General features: G+C 39.5%; 1 long non-coding RNA gene across 1 annotated transcript in view; it reads left to right on the top strand.

Annotated features, from left to right (window-relative positions):
* LOC104988659 overlaps window positions 1–2,025 on the top strand; it is a 17,758-nt gene extending 15,733 nt beyond the window's left edge. Inside the window, exon 3 of the long non-coding RNA XR_825271.1 lies at window positions 1,927–2,025. This is a non-coding gene — a long non-coding RNA (uncharacterized LOC104988659). The remainder of the gene's footprint in view (window positions 1–1,926) is intronic.
* Window positions 2,026–6,211: the final 4,186 nt, after the last annotated feature.

The raw sequence follows: 6,211 nt of genomic DNA, 5'->3' as shown, positions 1-6,211 counted from the left end.
GCAGTCACCATCTGCAGTGATTTTGGAGCCCAAAAAAATAAAGTCTGACACTGTTTCCACTGTTTCCCCATCTATTTCCCATGAAGTGATGGGACCAGATGTGGTACTCTCAAAAATAAATAAATAAAGTTATCCATAACTAAAAACTGACCATTCTCCCCACCAAAAGAAAGAAAGATATAGAATGTTACTGCCACAGAAATTTCCCTCATATAACCCCTGCCCATAGCAGTCAGAGAACCACAGCTCTTATTTTTTTTTTGCACTTGGGTTTTTTTTCCCCACCAGGGGCCTTTAAGTCATTTGTCAATATCGTCAAACTCCTTCAAAGTTTAGTGGTGCTGGGGATTAAGGAAAAATGATAGAGGTGGAAAACTACACTTCTTAGTATGTGTTTGGTTTTTTTTTTTTTTTAATTTACAGAAGCTGATTATTCTGAGTACTTAAACTAACTTTACATAGAACAAAAGAGTCACCCCCAAGAAAATGACTGAAGAGGGCAGGGTCAGCCACCATTAATTATCAGCCCTCTCCAAAACACCACCAGCCAGTTCAGGCTAGCCTTGCCCAGGACAGCCAGCAGCTCGCCCGCCTGTCTCCTTCATCAGGAGTAGCTTCTTACTCTCTGCAGCCTTGTGGTGGTAAGGAAAGAGTTATGGAGCCTGTCACCTGGGGTGCCTGTTTGAAAAGTCAACGTTGGGTCCAATCTTTAAAAATATTGATTTCATGGCTAGAGCGATGCCTAGAAAATCTAGATACTAAATGAGAATCCTAGGTCACTACTCTATGCTTTGAGAAATGCCACCTTGGGAATGAAGGAGATGAAGTATGATGCAATTTTGACAACACTCAAGTCTGAGAGAATCTTCCATCCTGCCCCCTCACTGCCTCCCCACAACCCCATACCTGGAGTCAAGGGCTGTGTTAGTTTCCTGAGGCTGCCCTTACAAATGACCACAAACTGGGTGGCTTTAAAAAAACAGAAACAGAGACTTAGTTGGTGGTCCAGTGGTTAAGAATCCATCTTCCAATGTAGGGGACACTGGTTCGATCCCTGGTCAGGGAACTAAGGTCCCACATGCTGGAATTAAGACCCAACACAGCCAAAAATAAACAAACAATTGTTAAAAAGATTAATACAACAAGCAAGAACATACTGTCTCACAGTTCTGGAAGGCAGAGGTCTGAATTCAAGTTGTGGGCAGGGCTATGCTTTCTTTGAAGACTCTAAAAGAGGATCCTTTCTGCCACTTCTAGCTTGTGCTGGCTATTGGGAATCCTTGGTGTTCCTTGTCTTATAGCCACACTACATCAAACCTCTGTCTCCATCTTTACATGGCTTTCTTCTTCTCTCGTAGGGATGCCAGTGGGTGGATCTAGGGCCCAGCCTAATCCAGTATGACCTCATGTTAACTTATGTCTTTGTTACATCTGCAAAGACCCTATTTGCAAATAAGGTCACGTTCACAAGAATTGGAGGTTAGGACTTGAACATTTCTTTTTCAGGGACACAGTTCAACCCATTACAGGTTCTGTCCTCTGCTACACAAAGTATGATCCTCAGACCAGCAGCACTGGTCTCACTTAGGAACTGCTGGGAATGCAGAATCTTGGGCTCTACCCAAGACCTACTCAGTCAGAAACTGCATTTTTAGCAAGATGTCCAGGTAATCAGTCTTCACACTAAAGTTTGAGAAGTGCTGGTCCAAATAGTTTGAAGTAAAAAAGGTCAGATGTTCTTTTCACATCTAATCCTGGGAAATAAGGGTGTGTTTTCCCTGAAATTCCCAGCTAGATTCCATTTATCTAGTTGGAATCATCTCTTTAACTCCATAGCAATACACTCTTGAGAATTTGCTCTATGGTTTGTTTTGCAGATGGCAGAGGTTAATTCTTGCCCTCTGTTTTCTCTTCTCTTCTTTCCAGCAACCTGGAATTTCAGTGGGACTTGTGACCACCCTGAATATACTCTACATTTTCGCAACTTCCCTGGAAGCAAAGGCTGCCCATGTGGCTCAGCTATAGCCACTATAATGTAAGTAGAAGTGCTCTATGTAGTTCCTGGGACATATTCTCAAAAAGAGGGGATATATACTTTCTTTCCTCTTTCCTCCATCCAGATGAATCAAAATAAAGCAGATAAATATCAAAGTAGGAATCAGTGATATAGAAACAAAACAATGGACAAATTAATGGAAATCTCATTTTTGAGAAGATTGAAAACGTTGACAATCTTCTAGACAGACTGATCAAGTAAAGAAAAGACACAAATTATTAATGCCAGGAATGAGATGAGTGACAGCTACAGATGTTAAAAGGATAACAAGGGAATAATATAAATAATGCCAATAAGTTCAACAACTTAGGTGAAATGGGCAAATCCTAAGGGATATCAACCTAGACATAGCCCTGGCTCACTGAAGAAAAGCATATATAGCCAGAGTAACCCTATATTTATTGAAAAAATTGAATTTGTAATTAAAAACCATCTCATAAAGAAAACTTCAAGCTGCTATGGTCTAAATGCTTGTGTCCCTCCAAAATTTGTATGTTGAAGCTTAGCCCCTGAGGTGATGATATTAGGAGATGGGAGCCTTGGGGTGATTATATCATGAGGTGGAGCCCTCACGAGTGGGATTAGTGCCCTTATAAAAGTAGTCTGAGAAAGCTCCCTTGCTTCTTCCACCAGGTGAGGATAAAATGAGAAGTCAGCACTCTGCACCAGGAAGAGGGCCCTCACCTGAACGTGACCATGAGGGCAACTCAGTCTTGGACTTCCAGACTCCAGAACTATGAGAGAGAAATTTCTGTTGGTTATAAGCCACCTAATCTATGTTATTTTGTTATAGAAGCCTGAACAGACTAAGATGCAAGCCCCAGTGGTCTTACTGGTGAATTTAAAAAAAGCTTTTAAGGGAAAAATAATAACAATACTACACAAACTCTTCCCCAAAAATTGAATAGGAAGAATAAACATAACTTTCTAACTCATTCTACAAGGCCAGCGTTACCCTGATCCTGACACCATCAGAGGTAATACAAGAAAAGAAAACTGCAGATCAATATCCTTCATGAATGTAGGCACAAAGATTCTAATATTTTAACAAGTTGAATCCAACAATATATTAAAAGGATAATACAACATGACCAAGTGGGATTTATCCCAGGAATCCAGAGTCATTCTTAACATTTGAAAATCTGTTTTTAGTGGTAAAGAAAACTGATTTTACCTGGTGGCTTAGGGTTAAGAATCTGCCTGCCAATGCAGAAGACACGGATTTGACCCCTGATCCAGGAAGATCCCACATGCAGTGGGCCAACTAAGTCCTTGAGCAGCAACTGCTGAAACCTGAGAACTCCAGAGCCCGTGCTCCGCAAAAAGAGAAGACATCACACCGAGAAATCCACCACAACCGGAGAGTAGCCCCTGCTCGCTGCCACTGGAGAAAGCCCGCGGGCAGCAGCAAGCACCCAGTGCAGCCAAATGAATACATAAGTAAATCTTTTTAAAAAGAAAGTCAGTTATTCTTAATATAATTCACTGTACTAGCTAAAAAGCAAAAATGAATCATATGATCACCTTGATAGATGGAGAAAAAGTATTTGACAAAACCCAACGTTCATTTCTTATAAAAACTCTTAGCAAATTAAGAGTAAAAGGGCACTTCTTCCGTCGAATACAGGGCGTCTGCCAAAAACCTGCCTGATATCAGTAAATGGTGAAAGATTGAATATTTTTCCCCCTAAGATCAGGAATAGGACAGGGACGTCTTACCACTTTTATTTAACATTGTACTAGGGGTATACAGTTGGACAAGAAAAATAAATAAAATGCATCCAGACTAGAAAAGAACAAGTAAAACTGTCTTTATTTCCAAACATGTGCATCTATCAGAGCATTCCATCAGAAAATCAGATGGAATTTGAAAAAAGAAGCAAACAAGAAACTACTAGAACCAAGAATTTGGACACTTCTTAAAAAGTTGAACATAAATCTACAATATGATCTAGCAATTCTACTCCTAGATATTTAACCCCCTAGAAGGAAATATTTATCCATACAAAGATTGTACATAAATGTTTACAGCTGCTTTATTTTGTAATAGCCTCAAACAGGAAACTACCTCCATCAATGGTTACATGCATAAGCAAGCATAATATATTTACCTAGTAGAATAATGCTCAGCAATAAAAAGGAATGAACTATTGATACATGCAATATGGATGAATCTTAAAATAATTTTTCTGAGTAAAGAAAAACCAGACAAAAAGAGTACTAAATATTGCATGACCCACATGTATTTTAAAAGTCTACATTTTTAGAATGGAATTGTAGAAAGGTGATCAACAGGTACAAACTTTCAGTTACAAGATAAATAATTACCAACGATGTAATGTATAGCATGACTATAGTTAATATTGCTCTGTGATATATAGAAAAGCTTTTAAGAAAGTAAATCTTAAGAGCTCTCATTTCATCAAAGTAAAATATCTGTTTCTTTTTTGGTTTCTCTTTTTATTGTAATATATCTGCTTCTTGCCCGGAGAATCCCAGGGACGGGGGAGCCTGGTGGGCTACCATCTATGGGGTTGCACAGAGTCGGAAACAACTGAAGTGACTTAGCAGTAGCAGCAGCATCTATGTGGAATGATGGATGTTAACGAAACTTAAAGTGGTAATCATTTCACAATATATGTAAATGAAGCCATTACACTGTACACCTTGATGAAATAAAATTTAGATCTTAAGACAGGACAAAATTATATAAAAATTAAGTATAAAGTTGTCTCCAGGTGCTGGCTTGCACCTCCTCCCTCCCTAATGTGCAGGGTGTATCTGTACTTCACATTAACCAGGAAGAGCCTGCTCAACTGTAAAGATCATTTCTTCTTTTTACTTTCTTCAGTTCCTTAAAGAACGGTGTTCTTTCCCAGCTCTGTGGAGGACCATGGTGACTTGCTGCTTGTTTTATGGGTGCTTACCTGGACTATGTATCCCTGGTGGACTTAACATAAAATATCATAATGTCATTTTTTATTGGAATATAATTGCTTTACAATGTTGTGTTAGTCTCTGCTGTACAATGAAGTGAATCGACAATATGTACATATACATCTCCTCCCTCTGGGGCCTCCCTGCATCCTCAGTGTGTCATTTTGACGTGTGATCCTTTGTCTGGAAAATGCATTCAATACCTAACAGGAGGAACAGTTCTCAGAGCTTTCTGAGACTCTACTTTCCAGGTTATCATCCTCAGTTTGGTTCAAATAAATTCCATTTCTTCCTCTTAACTTGATAGTTAATTTAATTTTCATCAACAACCTTAAATTTATACAGTGATGTATATCAACTCTAAATCATTAGAACTGGGGATGGTGGAGGGAGTCTAGAAAATGCAGTCTAATTTATGGGCAAAAGCACATCATTGGTTGCTTGGGGTTGAAAAATGGGTGGGGAGGGTCCGGAGGGTCTCTTAAACGTTCAGGTGAAAATTAAATTAAATTAAAAAACAAACACTGGAGCGAACTAAGGAGAAGTCCTAGAGGACATTTGGAGATGTGATTAGAGGTAATGCCTTCAAGAGAAAGGTTTGCCTTTCTTAGCATTTTCTCATCCTGACATGTTTATTAAGGAGGATGCTAAAAGCTAAGGCAATTATAGTAATAATAATTATGGGTGTGTTTGTTACAAGCAGATAATTTGTAGACAAAAGTGGAAAATGAAAAATGAAGTCTCTCCTTCATGAATTTCTTCCTAAAATAAAATTTTGCCTTATTAAAGTGAAAGCACAGATTTTGGAAAGTAAACTAATAATCTTTGCTTTGTGGCATATGTATCTTCTAGGAGATGCTTAATAAAAACAAGGACTTCCCTGGTGGTCTGGGCTTCCACTGCAGGGTCAGATCAGATCAGTTGCTCAGTTGTGTCTGACTCTTTGCAACCCCATGAATCACAGCACTCCAGGCCTCCCTGTCCATCACCAACACCCAGAGTTCACTCAGACTCATGTCCATTGAGTCAGTGATGCCATCCAGCCATCTTATCCTCTGTTGTTCCCTTCTCCTCCTGCCCCCAATCCCTCCCAGCATCAGAGTTTTTCCAATGAGTCAACTCTTCCCATGAGGTGGCCAAAGTACTGGAGTTTCAGTTTTAGCATCATTCCTTCCAAAGAACACCCAGGGCTGATCTCCTTTAGGATGAGCTGGTTGG

Source organism: Bison bison, unplaced genomic scaffold (assembly GCF_000754665.1).
Source record: "Bison bison bison isolate TAMUID 2011002044 unplaced genomic scaffold, Bison_UMD1.0 scf7180017864141, whole genome shotgun sequence".
Taxonomy (NCBI): Eukaryota; Metazoa; Chordata; class Mammalia; order Artiodactyla; family Bovidae; genus Bison; species Bison bison.
This window is presented reverse-complemented; position numbering and strand designations above follow the sequence as displayed.